Below are 23,853 nucleotides of genomic sequence, written 5' to 3'. Positions count from 1 at the left end.
GTGTTTTCCTCCAGGCTGTGGTCCAATCTCTTAACGAACAAATAGAGCAGAGCATGTGCGCCGGGTAGTGCAAATAGGGTTCAGCCCGGGGGTGTCGGTCTCAAAAGTCATCGGGGACCCGGTGGTCACTTGCCAAGTTGAGGTCGAGCACTTTCTCCGTCATCGGCGCATGCGCGCGGCCGTGTCGCGCGTCGCGTGGCCGATCCTCGGAGTTCCTGCCGATTCTAATCTCTTGACCAGAGCTCAATCCTCGGCCCCGTTTTCGCGACCCAACTACGAGGTCTGTCCACGTCCAGTGTGGTCACTCCGAATGTCCTGTGGGCCCTTGCTATACGTAACGAAGCTGATTACATATAACCGCTAGAGCTTGCTCGTAGTATTTTGAAACGAGAATCAGTCTTGGATTAGCCCTGAATCGGCATACTAATCAGAAGGGTCACACATCGATGGCTAACGAAAAATACCACCCATCTGCAAACAGACGGTTTTGCAAAACGAAGAGAAAACTTCGTCATTTTTGTAATCTTAAGGTTAGATTTGCATTTTTTTCATGTATTACAGCGTCATTGCGTGACCCTCCGGTCAAAGTAGCACAAGCTCCATGCGACGACGTTTAAAGATTTCCACTCTCATTTTATTTTTTCACAGAGAAATTGTTCAACGAAGCTGTCCGAAAATTTCACTAAATTTTCTTTGTGCTGCCGATAAAATTCAGTGTTTTCAAACAGATTCAACCAACAATTTCTGTGTAAAAAAATAATATGGCGGCGGAAATTTTGATACGTCGCATAACGTTTGTGATTCTTTGGCTGGAAAGTGACGAGTTGAAGTTAAAACAAGTGAGAAAAGCTCTAATACGTTTGTACTAAACACAGAAGGATTTCGTTTAGTCAATTTTTTTTTCGTTACGTCTATTTTTTTTTTTTTTATGTAGATGCAACATGCGGCTGAAAAACTTTTCATACTTTTTCCCCCTGCAAATTCATACAACTAAATTATCAAAATATGATTCTAGGTGTACATGGTTTAACTTGAAAAATAAAGTTGGAAAAACGGCGGCCTACTCCTAAAATCCTTCATCTAGAAAAAATCGTACTTTATCGCCACTGTCGATTCATGGAAACACTTTTCGACCGATTGTGAGCAATATTATAAACTTTCGTCGCGATGAAATGAAAGTCTCCGAGAAGCTGTGGTGATTTTGCAAGTTCGCAACACTATTTCTCCTCATTTAAATCCATTAAAAGTATCGATTTCAGGTGAGGCAGGCTGCCTCGCCAGAATTCGATTATTTTACATGCATTTAAATGTAAGAAAAATAGTGTTGTCAACTTGCAAGAATCGCCACTGCCGAGAAGTTACGAGTATCGAGGACTGATGAAGTTATTACATTAAAGATGACAGGTATGAGGAACTTACGCTTCAAAACGACCGCAAGTTGATCAGTTGATACGTAATGTGTTTTGAGAGCAAGTCGGATCTCAATATTGAAGTTGCGCCGCGTCTTCGCCGTCAGCACAGCGGGGTCCCAGGGTGGAACCAATTTTTCACTTTCTTCGGGTGACATCGTGTCAACCCTATCAAATGTTAGCAGGTTATCCGATATTGTGCAATTCGTGCGGCAAGAGTTCAAAATAACCTGATCTGCAGCCTTAATGCGCAAGACTCATCTCTCAATTCAACAACTCTTTGCAGTACTTATCGACGGTGTAAAGCGTCCAGCCCACCTTCAAACGAGGGGCTTCAAAGAGGCTCATTCAAAGAGATCGTCGGACCGACGATATTTGAAGGTAACCGATGTGTTCGAGATACAACACAGATCAGATCTTGAAATTGTCAAGGAATTCCGTGCAGAAATGGCTGAGAAATAGAAGAATTGGTGCCAGTTTGAGAGCCCCAGTTTGTAAGTGGGCTGGACGCTTAAGTTGGCAATCACATAACTCGGTTTGCGACGTTGCAGACTTCCTGTTATACTTAATTTTTTAAACGGAAAACTACTCAACGGCATTTCTTTAAAACTGCCGTGATTTTTCTTCTCTGTGCGAAGGAAATTCTGCGTAAACTTCAAGGAATGATGTCAATTTGCTCTCCTTTACAAAAAATAACATAGAGGCGGAGATTTTCAGACACCGCAAACGAGTTATGTGATTGCCGACTTACACTGTCGATATATCACAAACAAAATGATGTTTCTAATCGAAGCAAAAGTCGGCGTGAAATGAATCGTGCGATATAGTCGTTGCCATTTTATCTTTTGTTTGCCTTCGTAAATATATTTATCTATTTTTTCATAAATTTTTATCCGAAAATTGAACAGTTTAGTTAAATATTCAATTATCACGTGTTTTAGTCGGAGGGGCCTTAAAATGAAAATGCATGCAAAGTCACATTCTTGCAAACATTGAGCCATTGATTCTTTCAAATATCGGTAGTTTAAAAATATGGCGCATGGCGCGGGAAAAAAAAAAAAAAAAAAAAAAAAAAAAAAAAAATCATAACTCAAATTTTGTTCCAATAATTCCAGTAACCGCAGTCAAATTTTGCTCTTGATTTGCTTAACATCAAGGAAGTAAGCTCTAAGTTGGAGACATAATTTTCATAATGCCTCCTCTGATATTATTTAAATGTCCCGTAACCTTTTGTTAATCTATCGTAGCTTTGAAGGAGTAGTTTCGCTTTATTAATAATATTTATATTTTATTTAATTTATTTTATCATAAGATTCTCGCTATTAGCATTATCTTTAATGGTCGCGAGGATTCTGTCAACCGAAAACTCCCTACGGCGGCTGTATCACTCATTTCGTCTCATGTCTGCACGTGCGGGCCAATGAAGCCAGGCCCGCTTATTTGTATTTCCCGCGCTGACGGCGACCGAAGTGCGTTTGCCAATCACGGCAGTTCCCGCGCTGAGTGGGGCCGAAGTGCGTTAGCCAATCACGGCAGTTCCCGCGCGACGACGCCTCTAGCGGCACAAGTATCAACTACCACCCCTCTTCCCGTGCTTCACGGCAACTGCACTGACTGGAACCCGGCGCGCGCGCCTCGGGCAATCCGTTCGCGCCTTCGCGTAGTATATCTTTATTTAGATCTTCCCGCCTTTTTGTATCATTAATCTTTAGTAGATGTAAATTACATGCTATTATTTTATCAATTTTACATTCAATTGAATGTGTTTTAAAGCAGATGGGTTGAAATTCTGCGATTTTGCCGCCTCCTCTCACCGGCCGAAATAGCTCAGTTGGGAGAGCGTTAGACTGAAGATCTAAATGTCCCTGGTTCGATCCCGGGTTTCGGCACGAACATTTTAACACTCCTTTTTAGTGTTTTCTTTGTCTAATTGAAAATACTGCGCTACTCTATCACAACAAATATTTTTTTTTTACCACCAGTTTCGGAGAAAGTAGAAAAAATGGTGGAATCAATTTATCATAGTGGGCACAGTTACCGTTTCGCTCACAGTTCTCATCATCCTGGATACTTCTTAAATGGCATAATATAGATAAGCCTGTCTTTAGACTTCCATTCATTTACACGCGACGATTGTCTTACGCTTATGTTTTACTAAGTATAAATCGATTTTTATTTTTAAAAGGAACAATTATTCAAAATGTTAAAACAGGGTGTCCACTGTCCATGGTTCATAGAAAAAGGAAATTATTTAAGATTACCGCCCAAGCCCCATGAATAACTTTTTAACCCCCCCCCCCCTTCTGAATTCCCAGCTTCTCCAACTTTTAAGGAGCGTCACCGTCAAGCCTATGAGATCCGAGACGGGAAGTAGAGACTCTATACTTATATACGCATTTCTTTTACCGAGAAAGCTCTCTTTTTTGTTGTTATAAACTTGTTTTACTTTTGTCCCTGAGTCTTTAAATGCTCCTAGAGCGTGTGCTGATTTTACCGCGGTATGCAAAGCTCAAAGCCTTAGAAATCCAATCAAAACTTATGAGCTTCATATGGATTGCACTTTCAAAAAAAAACTAAAAACATTCGAATGTTGCTAAGATTGCGCAAATTTACCTTGCAAATATGAACTGATCATATATATAAAGAAGTTTTATCCTTACGCCCAATAAACTGTAAATCTAAGACTTTTTTTGCATGATTTTAATACCAGGCTCGGACTGGCCACAAGGCCAATCTGCCATTGGCAGATACGCCTCCTTTGCGCGCCGAAAACGCGCGCCCTCTTACAGTTAGCAAAATAAGAAGAAGAAAAAAATTACGACCGAGAATATGTGAGAAAAATTTCTTAAATGAACGGAAGAAGAGAGAGTTAGGAGTAAAGAAAGGTGCTTTAACGCATGATAGTGGTGAACAGAGATCCAAGAACTACTTTCTGAAGCGTAAACAATTTTCTGTGAAATTTTCACCTTCTTCTTGACATACAGGCGCTTTATCATCCCCCTTCCTTCATTCGCTATCTGCAACTCCCTTAGAAGCGATGGTCGGTTCGATTTTTAGACATACGCATCCTTTATAGACCTCTTCAGAGATCTTTAAACATATTTCCTCCTTTTCAAATGACTATTGATTTGGACATACCATAGCATAGCTCGGGCAAACTTAACCTCAATTTATCTCGAAATTCAAAAATAAGAGACATTTAAAATGTAAACGCGATACGACTATTCGCGCAAGATGGATGTCCACATTGCATATGAAAAATGTAAGACGCGATGCCGTGAGTCGTGAACTCGCAATTCTCTGCTCTAGTTTGAAGCAACATTACAAATAAGACAAACGCAAACAAACACAATATGGAAACAATATGGAAATAAAGCGAGGGAAAGGATGCGCGTTTACGACGGCGCAGAGATACAACTATTCGTACTTGATTGACGTCCGTGCTGCATCTGAAAAATTGAAGGCGCGATGACGCGAAGCGTGAGCTCTCAATGCTCTGCTTTATGCTGTCAATGAAGCGACGCTTCATTGCGCGGGAGACAATTTTAAAAAAATGCCTGAAGACACCTCTCCTACTCACGTAGTGCTTGAAGCACCATTACGAATAAGACAAACGGAAACAAACACAATATGGAAAAAGAGGGAGGGAAAGGATGCGTGTTTACGACGGCGCAGAGATACAACTATTCGTACTTGATGGACGTCCGTGCTGCATCTGAAAAATTGAAGGCGCGATGACGCAAAGCGTGAGCTCTCAATGCTGTGCTTCACGTTCAATTTTGCAATTTTTACTCCGTGCGATCGATAAACTTTGAACCTGAAAATAGCGTAAACTTGTGCTGATTTGCCAACAGTTTTCTGAACCCCTCTCCACGTAGGTAATGCCCTACCAGGAAATATCACATTACGCCCCTTTAACCAGCCAAGGGTCTACGCCCTCAGATGCGAGCCAGTCCGACCCTGAATTTTATCGCATAGTATGTTGCTAAATCCTAGCAACATTTGAATGCTCTTGGTTCCTTGTTGCAAAATGCGATTCATATACAACCTATACTTTATACTAATCTATATTCTCTTTATATAGTCTCCTCACTCTTTTTTTCGTATTGGCGCTTAATTTATTCCCTAGTCACTTTTCGTTTCCGACTTGCTCTATCGAGTCGGAAAATGCAGCTTTTTGCAATCTCTTCCCGCTATTTCAACGCGCGACTTATCATGTGTCCAGCGCGTTGATTGATAAATGCTTACGCATTTTGATTCCCTAATCTGCAAGTGGAACGTCAAAAGCACTCCGTGAAATGAAATCCCCCTTCTGTCAATCTTTTCAACACTCTACCTTTTTAATTCATTAATTTTATGTTGAAGTCACAAGTTCATTCACGCACCTCTGGTGAATGTCGAGCAGACACCTACGATAAAATTGTTACTGTATTAATGTTAAGGTACACACTACACAGTCGTGCATAAAGTAAATTCGGTGCCGACACACCATCAGACGATTTTCAAACTAGCTTTTCTCTTCGATTCAATAATTGATAACATATAAGTTATGTAAGTATAAAGCCGCTTTTATAGCGCTGTCTGGCGCTCTGCGACTCCTAGCCGCCAAAGTCCCCTATCCTCCCAAAGCCCTTCAGGGAGTTGGCAAATCCTCATTTCTTCCAAAACCTCCTGTCGCCGCCCTTTCACTGGGCGTCCCCTTCGTCTTATTCCAGGAGGAACCCAATCAAGCAACTTCTAAATAGCAAAATAATTCTAAGCTTCTAAGCAAATAATTGATACAAAACAATAACTTGCTCCCAATTTTTGGGAACAACAATGCTTCCTCGGCGTGTAATGCTGCAAACGCCCTTCAAAGTAATCTTTGACTTAAACCTTTAGCCAGCAGTTGACGAAACATTTAGATCAGCTTTCGTGCACTTTAACGGCGATTAAGGTCGAAACATTACCGAGTTTGCTACAGAATTTTCTCAAATTACTTCCACGCAATCCCGGACGGTCAAGCGCTGTAAGTTGACCGTTATGAATTCGGCCGGTCGGCTAATTGGGCGGAGTCCATTAAAGGGTCAACTCAAAATATAACGTCGTAAGTCGTTGCGTAACGCCACTCCACGCGGTCTACGATCAGTATGATGCATTTTTGAGCGGGGCAAATTTCGGTTCCTCGATGGCAAAATTCAATTCATGCGAGACTAGATCTTTCACTCGGACGACCGCCCGCGTTTGACATTCCGCTTAGAGTTTAAGTCCACCGTTGTCAAATGGCCCGAGAAATATCAAATTAATTTAACATACACTGGGAAAAAAAACACATTGGATCCAGAGTCCAGACTCTAAAAACATCGACAAGAAAAAGTACTCTTGATTCAATCAGAATCTAGCTTAAATCAAGAACCAGCCTCTTAATTTAAGCGGATTCCGTTTTGATTCAAGCAAAATCCGATTGATCAAGAGTATTTTTTCTTGTCAATGTTTTCAGAGTTCCAGACTCCGATCCAATGTGTTTTTTTTTTTTTTTTTCTAATGTGGAGCTTTAAGGTCCCAAGAGGGCAGCCGACCTATGAATTCAAATTATCCAGAGTGATTTATTATTACAATTTTTACGACCCGTCGTCTGTAAAACACGTATTTGACTTGATCTTTGCATAAATTCACTCGTATCTGCCGAAGAACGCTCATTTCTACAAAATCTACCATAAGTTCTTTACACAGTGATACTGCATAGTGGATGTAACCGGAATCATAGTAATATCACGGAACTAGTGATACGTACCATAGTATGATAATTTGGTACCATAAAGTCCGGTGTTTATTACCATACACTGGAAAAAAACACATTGGATCTAGAGTCCAGACACCAGCATCGACAAGAAAAAAACACCCTTGATTCAATCGGATTTTTGCTTAGATCAAGAACCAAGCCTCTTAACTTAAGCGGATTTCCTTTTGATTTAAGCAAAAATCTGATTGAAATCAAGAGTATTTTTTCTTGTCAATGTTTTCAAGAGTCTGGACTCCAGATCCAATGTGTTTTTTTTTCCAAGGTACTCCGATCACTGTGTCAGAGTATGGTTAAATGTACTATATTTTTTTTTTCATTGCGAGTACACGAAATTGACTTTTTCTTTCCCAGTGCATGAAAAACTCACCAAATTAAATTCAGTTCCCCTTTGTTCGGGCAACGTCGGCCCGACATTTACCGCACCCAAAAAGAAAGGCACTTCTACTTTTCGGCCCGATTACGTTTCGGGCCGTCGTCGGGGGCCGACCCGGCGGGGTCGGGGCCGTTTTGAGTGATGGTTTTTCGGCTGCGGCTCACTGCACCCCCCCCCCCCCCTTTTGGCCTCCTCGCACGGCCGGCGAAAGCACAATAGGAGTTTGATTTCTGGCCGATTCAATTGAAAAGTTCAGGGGACCGGACCGGAGCCCTTTCTCTCTTTCGGGATTCTGTTACCGCATACATGATATCTGCGACACCGCCGTGAAAGTAAGTTACGTTACGCGATCCCCCCCTTTTTATTATCATCGCTAAGAAAGATCGTCCCGGACTTTTATCTTTTATCGTGGCATCTTTTTTTAAATGTACTTTTAATTACTCCCGTATTAATGATCTCGCTTTCAATGATACGTTCAACTACCGCGTACTTTTTCGTACGTTTTTACGGTTCTGTATACGTTTCCTCGGCGTGGTTGTTGCATTTTTATCTTATTTCCGGTCATCTCGGGTTTTCTTAGCGGCCGGCAGCTTCCTGGTCGTAAGGTTCGGTTTCATTGTTTTTTGCGACAGCGCGTTAATCAACACGTGAATGAGCTAATTATGTTGATTTTATCGAGTGATACTCACCACCTACACTGAACACATAATGCAATTGCAAACTCTTGAAAGGTCATTGTAATAAAGGACTCTGAGTTATTTCATGGCAATTAAAAAAAAATATTAAAAAAAATATGTCTAGAATTAAAAAATGTGTAAATGATGAGAGATGCTACATCAAAAGTTTAGAAAAATATAAACATATGAAGAAAATGGAAGTCGGAGAGATTGTTATAAGTGTATACTATACTCAAAAACTGAGTATTTTCCTCGACTTTGTGAGGACTTAACATCGATTAAAAGAGTGAATGTCCATAATCATATAAGTAATTGAACCGATGAAATGAATAAGAATTTAACTTTGATTTTTGGATCGATTATCATTCTAACGTTCCAAACATGTCATGCAATTGTCTTTAGCTAGTCAAATTGGACTCAAATATTTTAATTGGATTAAAAGTGAACTTGCAACTTTCCTTTTACGAGGTAGGAAGTTTGACCACAAATTGAACTGTTGTTGATGCATTCTTCAAATTGTGTTTTTCAGCAAGAGATTAGTCTTCGAATAATGAAATCGGTCTCTTTTTGACACTTGTCGCGTCATAATACCTGAGATTTTTTCTCGTTTTCTTGTCGATCGCTATTCTAAAAGCGTATACAATGACGGTCCATCTTTCCGGGATGCCACGGATCAAAATCTTCGTCTTAGCCGCTGCTGGGCACAGCTTTCTTCGATAAAGTATAAATCAGGGGAAGAAGAGGATTTATTTTATCGCCACACAAAAACCAAGAATCGCAAACGCGTGCTGCATGAAAAAAAAAACCGCGACGACCAAAATTGGTGAATGGTGAAATGCGGAGCGAAAAACGCCCCAAAACGCCGAACCTGAACTCCGCATTTATCATTTATCGCAGCTATTAAGACGCTAACGAATCACGAGTGTTTGTATGTAGTTACGCGTCCATTTTATGTAAAAAGATAATCATCGAAAATTCCACTTTTTTGTTACTTGGTTCCGAATAAAAACGGTGTATCTTGTCGACGTTATGATGTAAATGATGTTGTTATGGCCACGCGAACTCAACTCAATAATACCTGTTTTGCTCGTCTTCTTTCCGTACCATTTAATTTTACGATGAGAAATTATTCTCAGTCCTTTTTTTTTAAAAAAAAAATAAAGAAATAAATAAAAAATGAAAAGTATAAGTTTACGTGTTTAATCAGTAATCACTCAAAACATCTTTCCTTTCGCACTTCAGGTCCTCTTCCTTTTTAATCTGTTCAGTAAAATAGTACTATCTGAAAGGTTTACGACCCCTTCGAATGGAAAGGTCGTCTTTCTGTGTCTACTTTTGCATTTTAAAGTTACCCTGGTAAAAATTGGCAGTAGAATCTGTGTTCCAAAATACCATAGACCTAAAGCCGGCTGTAAGATTTCCAATAGCTTCTGTAGCCGGCAACACAATCTATACTATAAGCTCCAAGACCTCCTAATTTTGCGGAACTGGTGACGCTTAGTTCCAGCGTTCTACCGGGCCGATTTTCATGATTTTTGCGGTTTTTGACGGGCAATTGTCTCTAGATAAGCCAACTCTTTTCAGATTTTCAAAATATGGCCCAGGTTTTTTTATATTACGTGGTAAAGTTGCGAATTCTCCCATTTAAACAATGTAAATTTATATGTTTTGTCATAGTTCGTTTGAGCGTTCTACCGGGCCGATTTCCATGATTTTTGCGTAAATCGACAGGTAATAGGCCGTAGATGAGCCCGCTGTAATCAGATTTTGGAAAAAGGACCCATTTTTTTTTTTTAAAATCACGTTATAAAAGTGAGTGAGTTTATAGAATGCTCCGGTACTGCTACCGCTATGCGCGGGAGGATGCGCAGTGGTCGAGGAGGTTGCGCAGTAGCTGTGTAGCCTGCGCATCAGCTCTACACTTATCTACACAAGATTCGCACCAGACCCTCACGTCGAGCGGTGACCGAGTCGTCTAAGACTTCGAATGCGTCCCTTGATCGTGTAGGTTCGATTCCCGACTCATGAAATCTTAATTATTACCTGACTATCATTGTTCATTGTTTTATTGCAATATTTCATCAAGCAGTCATTCCAAAACGCGTCCTTTTAATTTTAAAGTAATTTTAAGTAAAGTTTAAAATTAAAGTATACCTCATATCGTAATTGTTTAGGGGAAAAATAAAACTAACACTGATAGGAGGGTAAAAATAGGGCCGCGAAGCGGCCCATTGATGGCGCGGAGCGCCTTCAGGGGGTTGGGCCGCGTAGCGGCCAGGGGGCGTTGCCCCCTAGTTTCTTATAACCTTTTATAGCCGATGGCGGTTAAGCAACAGCCTGACGATAAAGTGTATGCTGAACGTTACTAAATACGGATACTAGGACTTAGTTAGTTTTTGGACCACCGCTTTCTTTTTGTGCCGTAGTACCTTGATTTATTTTGCGAGGAAAGCTCCGTACTTTTGAAGGATGCCTGTCATGCTTAATATGTTGGAGCGCCTTCAATTTCTTATGATACTGTGCAATACCTCTGGTGAGAAATAGTTGCTTCAGACGCCGTGGTACGCTGCCGCGCGGCGGGCGGGCAGAGAGCGCGAAACGCGCACTGGCGCCTACAAACCTAACAGGGATACTTCACGCGTTGCGCAATGCGTGAAGTATTCCTGTTAGGTTTGTAGGCGCCAGTGCGCCGCCGCGCGCCGCTCCGCTTTGTGTTAGGCTCTAATATTTAATCTCGTGGAGTCAGCGATTTTTAACTCATGATTTTGAAATGTTTGCATACTCTGTATGGATTATTCTTATTTTAATTGATGAAAAAAATATGTATTCAAGGAAAATATAATGTGTGTTTTGTAAATATTAAGGTAGTTCCGTATCAAACTTAATGATTTCTAAAGCACACGAATTTCTACACAATTTCCTATAGCCTTTTATAGCCAATGGCGATAAAGTGTAAAGCCCAGCGATAGGAACTATAGCCCGACTGTATACTTTTTTATAGCTTCGTATAGCCCGGCTATATGATTTGCTCCGCTTTCTACAGCCAGCTATATGTATTTTCAATAGCCTTCTCTAGTCGGCTATAAGAACTCCTATGGTATTTTGAAACGCAGCTCCTATCGCCAATTTTTACCAGGGTAGTTCACTGTTACTTTGTGTTGAATGTTTTTTTTTTTCGGCTTTTACCCGTTCAGATCATTAACTGACGTCTGTTTTATTCTGCTTGCAGTCTAATGGTACCTCTCAATCTCAATCCACTAATATTAGTAAAACAAACCACATAATATTCGGCTATTTGAAATGTGACTATGAAACATTTTCGTTGCATTTTCACATAAAAAGCGCGCGTCGGGTATTCAAATATTCCTTCTTAAAGTCCCCCGTTGACTTGCATGTGATGTAACAGTGTCCCAGAGACTAGTAATTTTCTGGGCGGGCAATAACAGGAAAGTCGATCAGACTTCATGCTTCAGCTGGACTCTCATTGCCAAACGTGGCGCTCACTCCTGTTTTCGCGAATGCAGCATAATTTTATGGCTAGTGCATGCTTATGCAACGCTCATTATTGCAGTATATTGTTATTGTGCATTAATCCTGTACCATTAATGGTCGCAATTTGCTTCATTTTCTCTTTCATTTCTGTGTTGCAGGTAAGCAGGCGTTTTTGAGTAAAAGAAGGTGAAAAATCGTAAGTTCATTTTATTTCGTAAGATTTCAATTCCAGTTGATCAGCACCTTCTAATTGTTGAGCTATTTTATTCTGAAGATTTCTGCCTTGTGGAAGAAAAACCATCGCACGCACTGAAAAAAAATATTTCTTGAGATATTACTTTAACTTAATGCGCGCCGAATCTTGTCCACAAAATTTGTTTTTTTTTAGTTAAATCCATGTGGATTTTACTTGAGGTCATTTTTTTAAGTCAAAGAAGCGTTGTTTGTTGTTGTTTTGTTATTGTTAAGTTTATGTTTAAAAAACAACAACAACAAAACAACGCTTCTTTAACTCAAAAAAACTGACTTTAAGTCAAGTCCGCACAGAAAATACCGAATTATGTCGCCAAGAAACGACGCTTCAGGTCAAAATAATATCTCAAGATTTTTTTTTTCAGTGTTGTTCGAGAAATACGAAGCAATGAAGCATGAGCGTATATTTAGCAATGTTCTAATTTGTTGTTTTTGTGAACTCATTTTCCTTTTTCAATGCGCACAAGCACATACTGGGTTCAAAAAAACGAAAAAACAATCAAAGCTCAGAGAAAGTTGATTTCAGAGTCAATTATCACGTCCACACTAATTTCTCCGGAAAGAAAAGGCGATAAAACACAGTCAATTCGCCTTTCAATTTTCAAAGAAACCCTTTCCTTTCGAATAACGTCGCTCCTCTGACGCAAGATCGTACCTCGATTTCCGCATGAGCCCCTGAACACGTGGATTCTTATGTAAAACAGGGCTCACGTTGAAATTGAGATACGCCCTTACGTTAGAAGAACGACGACTACTCTGCAGTGGCGTGGCGTGCTTTGCGATAAATCGATTGTTATGCCATTTAAACCTATGAAAAAGTATCGATAATCAGGGTGTTCGCAGCGAACACCTTAATAATCGATTCTTTACCATAGGTTTAAATGTCAGAACAATCGATATATCGCAAAGCACGCCACACCACTGCTACTCTGATGCCAACTCTGCCGTACCAAGAAATAACGTCGTATGAGATCCAAACGTTACCAGAATTTCCTCGATGAACATTTTATTTTCGAGCGAAGCTATGAATATTCTCCCCTGACATTTTTTCAGCAACACTGGAAAAAAACACATTGGATCTAGGGTCCAGACTCTTGAGCTCATTGACAAGAAAAAATACTCTTGATTCAATCGGATTTTTGCTTGAATCAAAACGAAATCCGCGTAAATTAAGAAGCTTGGTTCTTGATTTAAGCTAGATTCTGATTGAATCAAGAGTACTTTTTCTCGTCAATTTATTTAAGAGTCTGGACTCTAGATCCAATGTGTTTATTTGCGGTGAGGCGTTGTCGAATTTCCCCCAATAAAGCATTTATGTTTGAGGAAAATTGTGGATATTTTTCTTCGAATTTTTGTTTATTTTCTAGTGAACTCAAGCAAAACTTTCCAAAACTTCGAAGGAAAAAACTCATAAGTTTTCGAGGAAATTCCCATTTTACCGGGAGAAATTAGGCAACGTTCGTGTGATGATGCGGTGTTTTTCTTTACCATGGCAGTGCTTCTACTGACCATTGAAGAACAAGCCGAATCCCATCATATCGGATTGAAACGTATCTAAATGAAAAGTAACTATCTCAGCTTTGACATGAGCCCTACCATGCATGTATTCATATGGCTCTCTGGGTTCACGTCAGGATAAAGATAGGTCCTTTTGATAAAAATACGTTCGTTTAATGGAAGATCGGCGGGGATACGTCATTATCGCCGATACGCTTCGACTTTTATGGTCAATCTGAGATGCCCGATCGATAAGGCAGATCTGGAATGGTTCAGACCGGAAAACGGTCGGTAATGTGATGGCAGGGTGGGCGGGAGATGAAGGGGGGGTGCAATGCGATTCGCGCGCGTGGCTGCAATTACCGGACCAGGAACCCGGTGGACCCGGGTTGGGCAACGGAAAGCACGTAAAATGTCCCGTGCCCGCCTGCAAGAACGTCGTGCATGTTGACCATTCGGGTGGACACCCAGTGAACCTGTATACGGGAGAGTATTATCATATCAATCCTTTGACTACAGAAAAAGTGTGCCGCTCTCTGATTGGTCGGCTATTAAGGAGCACCAAAGTTGGACCAATGTAAACAAACCCCAGCACCTCCGCTCCTAGTTTGGCCCAATGTAATCAAGCAAGAAGGCGACAAAGTTCTACAAAGTTCTAAACGTGATTTTGGATGTGATGGAAATTCTTTTGACTCCAACTTTGATGGACACTTAGGCCAAAAATTAACCTTCGAGTATGATTATCACTCATTTCTCAGTCGATAATACGTGTCCCTCTGGGTTGGGTTTGTTTACATTGGTCCAACTCAGGAGCTCCACGATAGCCTAAAACTGATGAACCAATCAGAGAGCGGTACAGAGATGGCAACACTCTCCCGTATACAGGTTTACTAGGACAACCGCATCTGATCCAGGGATAGCGATTTTCGATCGATTTTTCCAGGTCGATTGAAATTGGAATCGATTTTTTGAGCCGAAATCGAATTGTTGACTTTGACAGGGACGACGCTTCAAGTCAAAATAGTATTTCAGGAAATTTGTTTTCAGTGTGGGGTTGCATCCGGCAGCCTTGCTCTCCTGATTACGATGCTTGGTTGCTCGCTCGGTGGCGCATTATATCCCTGCCCTGCTGACGTAAGGGCGTGTCTTAATTCTTACTTGAGCCTTGTTCTACGTATGAATTCATGCTTTCTGGGGCTCATTGAGAAATCGAGTTACGTCCTTACGTCAGAAGAGCGACGATATACACGGAGCCGACAAAAAGTCAAATGTGTGTAAAAGGCGGTTGATGACCGGCGCCGCGCCGCGGAGCAAAAACCGCGGATCTTCTCGTGATTCGTAATTGGAGTTAAGTGGTTTTGTCAAGCTCGTCGATGGAGGCTCCTCCAGATGAGTGATGAGGTATTAAGAGGCCGCGCTCGGTCGCGGATAAATAACGGCTCGTCTGGTAGCCAACACAGATTCACTTTCACGAAACTCGCGACCGTGTGTCAGCCAAGTGCTCGCTCAAATGCTAGATCATCAACCCGTTGCCGTCTTTGACCACTTTAAGCCCGATTTTTCTGTATGTGATCAGAAGCAATATATTTTGGAGACCCCGGACTTATGTCCTCCTAAAGTGTAAAATTGATTTCAGAAAGTCAATGCTCTTTCTCCTACATCCCCCTTTAAAACTCTGATACCCCATTAACTCCTTAAACATATACATTCTCTTTCTAACAGCTTTCATACAAGCTTGCTCTGCCCTAACACGGGGAAAAACCTGAATTTTTTTTTTAAAAAAAGGTCAATACTCAGATTTGCCCATATACAGTGATTGTCTGATGATATTGGTTTAGCAATTCTAACTAAACTTGAAGGTTGGTCCAACTACCTCGAAATACTCCTTACCCCAGACGTTACACTGGAAAAAAAATACATTGGATCTAGAGTCCAGACTCTTGAAAACATCGACAAGAAAAAGTACTCTTGATTCAACCAGAATCTAGCTTAAATCAAGAACCAAGCCTCTTAATTTAAGCGGATTTCGTTCTAATTCAAGTAAAAATCCGATCGAATCAAAAGTATTTTTTCTTGTCAATGTTTTCAAGAGTCTGGACTCTAGATCCAATGTGTCCCCCCCCCCCCCCCAGTGTATGCAACACGCATTACTCTTCTAATTCCTTATCATAGAGTAAGATCTGCAAAATCCTGGGCACCGCGACTTTCATCAGTCAATGTTTATAGGATACTCATCTAGGGTATTATGTATCAATAACTCGACTCCGAGTTTTTGTGGTCTGCCAACAAATTACATGCGTTCCCAAAGTCTTAAATTTTGCTTCGAGTTTTGAGGTATACCCATTTTATTGCCATAAATTAAACCTTTTTTTTACCTTTATGAGTAAAATACGTTTTGCTATGAATGTCTCCCAGAAGGAACAGACACGAAGAGCACTAAACGAACTTGATCACTATAACTATGACTGATCAGTCATAGTAGTTTGTCGCCGAAATCCGACCGACTTTGGCTGATCCATCCGAGAGGATTATGACGGGAGCACGTGACGTCTAGACTAGCCCATCACGCAAAGTGGCGCGGCGTGACCCGGCAACGACACGCCATGATCGATCATTTAAGTTAACGTAAAAAGGAAGTGTTCAGAAAAGGAGATAATGACTCTATTTTTTACTGTACGGGTTTCAGCATTCATTTAAAAGTGAGTCAGATTTAATGAGATAAACCTTTTCAAAAAAATCACATCGCTTTCTTTGGTATCAGATTGTAGTCGTTTTGATATTACACTTATGACACTTTGATCAGTTTAATTTAACATTGATATCAAATCGATGTCAGGCTGATGTCAGTTTGATTTCAAATTGAAATTATTTTCATATCAGACTGACGTCTTTTTGATATTGTTAACAAACTAATGTCAATGTGGCCCATTTGGAGTTACAGTGTTCGGGATAAATTAGACACATTTGGACTTCTTTTGGCAGACTGGGCAATTTCGCATACTGAAACTGAACGATTGGACCAGAGACTTAAACGAGCGGTTTGAAAAAAAACGGCGCGAAAATGTTTAGATAGTTGAATTCAAAACCTCTCCTAACTCATGTTTTTTTCCGAAATGCGACTCGGTGCGTCTCTATATTAGACTCGATCCGCACTCACATTAAACCATTGGATCAGAGACTTAAACGAGCGGTCAGAAAAAGTAGCGAGAACATTTGTGAAAATTCAAACCCACTCCCAACACATGTTTTTTCCGGAATGCGATTTGGTGCGATTTTATTGAATTCGGTCCACACACTCATAACTGAACCAATGGATCAGAGACTTAAATGAGCGGTTAGAAAAAACAGCGAGGAAATTTACGGAAATTCAAAACCACTCCCAACACTTATTTTTCCAGAATGCGACTTGGTGAAATCATTCTATTTAATTCGGTCCACTTACTCAAACTGGACCATGGGTCAGAGACTTAAACGAGTGGTTTGAAAAAATAGCGAGAACATTTACGGATCGTTATATTCAAAACTCTTCCCTAACTCATTTTCCCACCAAAAATGCGGCTGGTGAGTTTCTGTTGAATTCGGTTAATACGGTCGACCAAACCTAATCGATTCGATTAATCTGATTTCATTTCTGGTCCGAGCTTAAACAGTTACTGAACTTATCGGTTCTCATAACCCAACTATTTTCTCCGTGTTCTTTCCCCTCTCTTAAATTCAATCGAAATGTCATTTGGACCATCAAAGCGAGCGACGGTGTCAACGGACCTAGCTGTGCGACAACAATAAAAGGAAACTAGTCCGCATTGGATCGAGGCCCTGAAGCCCTTTCGAATTTAAATCGATTTCTGCCCGAACTTTAAACTTGCGGCTGATCTTCCGTGTCGCTCCTCGATCACGGCGAAGAGTTGCGTCATCGAAGCCGCCCTGAAGCGCTCCGCGGGTGGGCGGTTTGTCTCTTTGACGATACGACCGAAAGCGCGTCTGGATTCAATCGAACAATTGAATTGTAACCAGAGCGGACAATTCAGGACCGTCTCCAAACTGGGCTGCTGAACCTGTTCTTTTTGCGCTTCTAAACGGACTGCAATTACGGTCCGCTTGCTTTAGGCTAAGAATCACCACCACTGTATGTCTCGAAACTCATAGGGTTTAACCTGCCTTTATATTCAAAATAAAGTAACTACTAGTTCTGGGGTTCGTGATGCCTTGAAAAGTCCTCGAATCGCCGTAGCCACCTCCGTTGTAATTTTCAGTCGAGCCATTTTGGTGGTCTGTTTGGAAAAATGATTTTAAGATACCGACGGAAAGCTCTTTCTGGTACCTTAGAGCATGACGGAATAAAAACTAAAAATATATGGGGGAAATAAGGCTAAAATATTGGGGGGATCACGTTTCTCCACGTCTGGCAGGCCATATTTTTAATGTTAATTCTCGTCCCGCTCATATTTTTGGGTTGTGTAATTTGTGGATTTTCAGTATCCTATCGAGTAAGTTTCGAACGAGCTAGTTCATATTGATACATGGGGCTTCCAGTTGCACTATAATTAAGAAACTTTGAGCCTTGAACATGAACATGGTAGATTAGAGTTTCAAGTAGCTTTCCCCTGAAAGAAATGTTTCTTAACCGCAAACTCGATTCCAAAATGATCGTTAGGACAATTTAAACGGATATTTGGTTGAAATTATCCAGTTGATAAATATTCATCTTTTTCATCCTCAGAACACATCTTTATGCAATTCAGGGTTCTTCATACAATGAGGATAACTCTTGGAGGGTCTAAACCTCGGTTCTCGTTGAATACCGATCTTTTTCGGTACGGGAAAACCAAAATCTTTGGTCTAAAGAACCGTAGCTTGGTTAGCTGAACCACATCTCAGTTTCTGAGGCCAAAAAATTCGGTTGCCTGAAACGAAAACTTTGACGTTCGAAGTGAACAAGTTTTTTTTACTCCGCGCGCACAATTCACATAACATCCTTTTCCGCACAACGCGACGTAATAAAAAAAAGAAAAATTCAACATTTAAGGTAATTTTCCTTTAATATTCAATCAAATGGACGTATTTCTGTCAAACGGACCTAAGCGCCAATTTGAGTTCCTTTTGAGGAATTTAGAATCCCGGATAGCGCGGTCTGTCAAATGGAACTAAGCGCCATGGAAAAGCATTGCGAGTATAGAACGGAATGAGCCCGACGTCCAATTCCGCCGCCAATCCAAGCTCCCCTCTACCCTCCTCTCCCTATGGTGCTTAGTTCCTTTCATAGAAATACGTCCAAATTGAAATTCGCATTACTGCAAGAGCTCTCGATAAAACAGTCTTTTTCGTCTCCCTGTACATGTCGTCAAGTCTTCCTAGTGGACCTTTGGAATCAAACTCCGGACTAAATTAATCAGGTTTCGCTCGCATGCCATCACCTTCCGGGCTCTACAAGGCACTATCATTATCGTCGGACAAATCTCCTTTTGATGCGGCCCTCAGCACCAAATTATTATTGGCCGGCTCTGCTTTGATCCGAGCAATAAGCTTTAGATAGATGCTCGAATCAGACCATCAAGTAACTGTGAGGCATTCCTCGTTATTTGATTGTAATGGAAATAGTAGAATGCATCTCCGTTTTACAACTGGGTTGCCAAACGCACTGAGTTGCAGCCTTTCAGCCAATGTATGTAGTGTCAAGCACATGCACAAGCATAAGGGCTCGAGCAGCAGTATACATGATGTCCGGAAGTTAACGCACTTAACTTTCAGGATCGATTTTTGGCTCAAAATATGACCTTTTTTGCGTACACATAAGCCCATTTCAAATTGATTTAACTCCTCGTTATTTTGTCGTAAGTAGCTGAAACTTTGAGTATGGGGGTATTTTTTAACGCACTGTTCATTTTTTGTGTGTTTCAAAGATTTACGTCTTCGGAAAATGGCGCTATGAGCGCTCCCGAATTTTAAAATTGCGATAACTTTTTTGGTACATTGTATTTGGAAAAACAGATTACGGCACGTGAAAGAGCGCGAAAAATCAAGCGGAAGATGTATCATACATAGAAGCACATACCTCACTTATGAAGCGTTTTCGGGCATATACGCATCGGGGGAAAAAGTCATATTTCCAGCCCAAAAATTGATCCTGGAAAAGATGAGGACGTTCAAGCGCTAGAAGTCCAAAAGTGACCCGAAAATTGCACTTTGATGTATTTATTCAACTACTTATAATATATGAAAGTTGGAGTTCTTTCAGCTAATCACAAAGACATTCGTATATTTTATTTTTCATTTTTGGTCTTTCCATCGGGAAAACGAAGGGTCCATCATCTGGCGACAATGAGACACCTCCGCGTACAGTTCACACCCATGACAAACAAACGGAACAGGTTTATTCACCCCTCTGCTCCCCCCGCATTTTTGACCTATCGCCACTGGAGTCCTCCTCCTTGATCGACGGTCGCGATTTTGGATGGAGGATTTATTAATTGACTCGGCCCCCACCACTCTTCGACTTTGCATATCCGCGTCTGAATCTATTCATAGGCTCGTTCCATTCCATCCGTTGTCTTTGTCTTACCGTAAGCGCACGCGGCCCTTGCTCTTCCTGACCGTTTGTCCCGATTTTGAGGTCATTCCTCTTCGTCACTCTGTTTCCGCTTAACGGTGTCAAGATATTTCTTATGATCTCATGCCGATCACTTTGAACCGTCTCACCCGCAGTATTGCAGCAGTAAGTTCTTCCACGGAATTGAAGAAATTATGAATTCTTTTCTTATAATTTGAAAAAAAAATTGTCCTCGGTTTAAAGATACTTTTTCTTTTTTTGGCTGGAAATATTTTTTTTCACCCAAAGAATTTTTCTGCTTTTTTATTTCTTTAAGTAACAAAGTAAATTTTGTCCGCATCAATAAGAAAATAAATTTTGAATAAATTTAAAAAAAAACTTCGTTTGAAAAAAAAATTGATCTCACTCAAAGAATTTGACCAGAATGTTCCTTGAAGCAAAGACAGAATCTTTTTTTAACTTTAGAAAATGATATTTTACCACCTTTTGTTTACGAGCTACCATATTTTTCCAGTTCACTTAGATGCTGCCATAGGTGGATCCAGGGGGAGGGGGGGGGGTGGGGGACGCACGACTCCCCCCCCCCATTCGCCTGAAAAAAGAAGGGAAAAGGGAAGAAAGAAAGGAGAAAGGAACGGAGGCAATAAGAAGGGAGAAAGCTACAAGTCGGCAATTATTCATGACAAAATTCTTTCAAACTGCATGTTAGATGCTTTAAAATTTAAAAAGAAAACTCTGTGGGTAGCCACCCGGACCCCCCTTTACGCCCCCCGCCCCTTCAAAGGGGATTTGTCTGGATCTGCCTATGAATTGCCTCCGCGCGGGGCGGAAATACCTTATTTTCTGCCGGCCCGTTCAAAGAATGTACATTTCGGGAGGAATGACAGTAAAGAAGCAATCTTTACACCATCAGGACGTATTTATGTTGAAAGGAAATTGTGCTTACAGTTTGCGCGCAACATAGTTCCTTACAGCATAAATACGTAAATTTGTTCTTCATATGCTTTTTTTAGTCATTGCACTCACTGACCAGCGTACAAAGTCGTAAAAACACGTACATTTCGCATCGTGCGCCGCGTGCGCGTAGCGTCCCCCTAACGCAACGGATCCTACACTCGGATTCGAATAATTATTTTAAATATTCTCGATAACGTCCGTTTTGAATACATACCTTTCAAGTACGTTTGTATTTCAGGCGTGTCTCTAAATGATTCAACACCAAGAGGTATCCCGCTTCGCACCCAAAACTATTTCGACACTTGTGTGGCGTAATTATCATTCTCCTTCCTCGTATCAAAGCGATCGGACCAGTGACGAGGCATGAAAGATCGAGTATCGATATTTCCCCTTTGAAGCTGTGGTAAAGAATCGATTATCAAGGTGCTCGTTGCGAGCACCCTGTCTTGCGATCCTTTGCCATAGGTTTAAACGGCAGATCAATCGATATATCGCAAAACACGCCACGCCACTGGATCAGACTTGCAAACGATCGATCACCGATTTTATCAGCCGCGGAAGAATCCTTGCCAGGTCTCGCCGAAAATAAACGGGTGCCCGAATTCGGAAGAGTCGCTTCGGTTTTTTGGTAATTTGGTAATTTTTTCGGTAATTTCGGCACCAGCGGTATCCCGATGCATGGCCGGGGCGTTTTAAGTGGAATTATAGAAGCTAAAATATGTCCGTTGATCACGATTTTAATTTCATCGGGTCTCGCGCGCCTAACGCCTGACGCTAACGTTGGCTCAAGGGGGGGGGGGGGTGAAAGTAAAAGTGACGGATCAAGATCTACGAGAGGTCGGTTACACTGCATTTTTCAGCAGTTTAGAGCTTTTACGGAGCGTAAACGAATTATATCAATTGAGGATTGTAAGTCTCGAATTATACCAGCGGAGTGCTGCAGTCGAGTGAAATCGTAGTGAAAAATCAGGACGGATTCTCTCACGGCTCATTATTCACAATTAGCTACATCGGATTTTGTTGGCATCTGTAGTCTATAGGGTCTCTTCACAGTTACGTCCGTAGCTTTGGATCTTGATTTTCTCATCGTTTGGACCAAATTTAGTAGAAAGAATCACCAAACCGCATATGTACCTAAAGTCAACGGGCCTCTCGCATGTCGCGAACTCTCAGCTGGGAGGGAAACAAGAGTACATAAGTTCGGCAGGACGCTTTCTTCATTATCCAATGTCTTAAAACAGCCCACTGTTTAGGTCAATTTATCATCAAAATTGTGCTGAGCAACCAAGTCCTTTAGGTTGATCTGACCCAAAAAGAAGGAACACGGGGCAACATCAAACTCGGAAATGTTTAACTGTATATCAGAACTATACGAGGTTTTTCTGTTCAGAACATGTTTGTGCCAATTTTGTTTGTGGACTCTCGGAAGAAAAACAAGCAGGAAGCTCCAACGCATTGGCGTCGGAGAGCGGCTCTGGGGGCAGTAGTTGTAGTCAAGAATGAGGGCCTAGACACATTTTGTCATTGATGTACAATCCGACAACTGTCGATTCATGTTTTGTAACTTAGCAGATTTACGTAGCCGGTGTATAAATGTGTATTGGGCTTTGATATGGCGAATACATGGCATTATCACTTGTTGTATACTTTTAATTTTGAAAGCTCTTTGGAGGTCCGCTTCCTAAAAAATCTCTGGTTGATAAGTCGTTTAGCGAGGCTGCAAAAAATTTGCATTTTTATATCTGAAAGTGTAGGTATTGGTTTTTTGTATAATTGTTTTTTTGGATTGCTGGAAAAGTAACGCATACTTCTATAATTTAGGACTGAGTCAGGGAAATATAAGGTTCGTTAAATAGTAAATATTCCTAGTACCGTGTGACACTATTGTTAACGAAAAGTTTTTGCAACTTGTCAAAGAGGTTGTTGAATGATCTTCGAATAACTTTTGATGAGCTAGAGGTAATGGTTCTATCTGCAGCTCGTGGACTTCTGTACGATATTGTCCAGAATCATCTAAATTTTCAAAAAGTGTCCGCTTGTTCGATACCCAATTTGCTCATTCATGCATACAAGGAGAAGCGCATGAAAGCTTTAGCAGACATTTTGGAGATGAATCAAGAATTAGATGAAGAATTTATGACTTAAATCACGGCACCTTAATCACGGGATGACCTTAATTACGGCAACTATTTATTGTCCATGAGATGCAGATGGTTCCATTTCCCTAGCTCATCAAAAGGTATTCGAAGATCAATTTCATCAGCCACCCGTACGAACCACGTTTCTAGTGACCCGTACTTGCTTCGCACGTATGAAACATACAATCAGAGAAAACAGAATTCATCTTACAATAATCAATAATCAGTAGGACATGAATCGTTGCGATGTATAATACGACATTATAATGCGGCATTACTATTGTAATTCATTTTAATGTTTAGGGGCATTATAAATCATTATTGCCACGTCGGAATGAAATGTTGTAGACTGAATTGAAAAGCATGTTGGCAAAATTTATTATAAAAATAGTATAACATGTAGGTACATAACATAAAGGTAATACAAATTAAATGATTAGAGCGTGTATATTTCATTACATTATAGGTATATTACAATCATTTTTGTCATTGTTGGAAATTTTGATAGTTTGAATTTTGATAGTTGATAGTTGATAGTTTGAGAGTTGAAAATTTGGTTATTTTATTTAGTTAAGGTGATTCGATAGACGCCATATTTTGTGTCAGAATGGCATGCGACATATCCCATCAATTGGTTCCATTTTTTCATTTACTCATCATTTTTCTCCAATTTTAAGTTTCGCAATTCTGTTTTCAGGAGACTAAAGCACTCACTTATCAATTTGTATA

General features: G+C 40.7%; 2 protein-coding genes and 1 non-coding gene across 3 annotated transcripts in view; 2 read left to right on the top strand and 1 right to left on the bottom strand.

Moving 5' to 3' along the window:
* The window catches only part of Setd3 (SET domain containing 3), a 140,445-nt gene that overhangs the window by 30,300 nt on the left and 86,292 nt on the right, over positions 1-23,853 (top strand). The gene's annotated exons all lie outside the window — the stretch shown is intronic.
* Positions 1-23,853, bottom strand: part of LOC109041718 (uncharacterized) — a 109,405-nt gene that overhangs the window by 16,087 nt on the left and 69,465 nt on the right. The window lies entirely within an intron of this gene.
* On the top strand, positions 3,226-3,298 carry TRNAF-GAA (transfer RNA phenylalanine (anticodon GAA)). The gene has a single exon. It is a non-coding gene; the product is annotated as a tRNA-Phe (tRNA).

Source organism: Bemisia tabaci, chromosome 7, assembly GCF_918797505.1.
Source record: "Bemisia tabaci chromosome 7, PGI_BMITA_v3".
NCBI classification, from domain to species: Eukaryota; Metazoa; Arthropoda; class Insecta; order Hemiptera; family Aleyrodidae; genus Bemisia; species Bemisia tabaci.
Note: the sequence above shows the minus strand (reverse complement) of the source record. Positions and strands in the feature narration are given on the sequence as shown.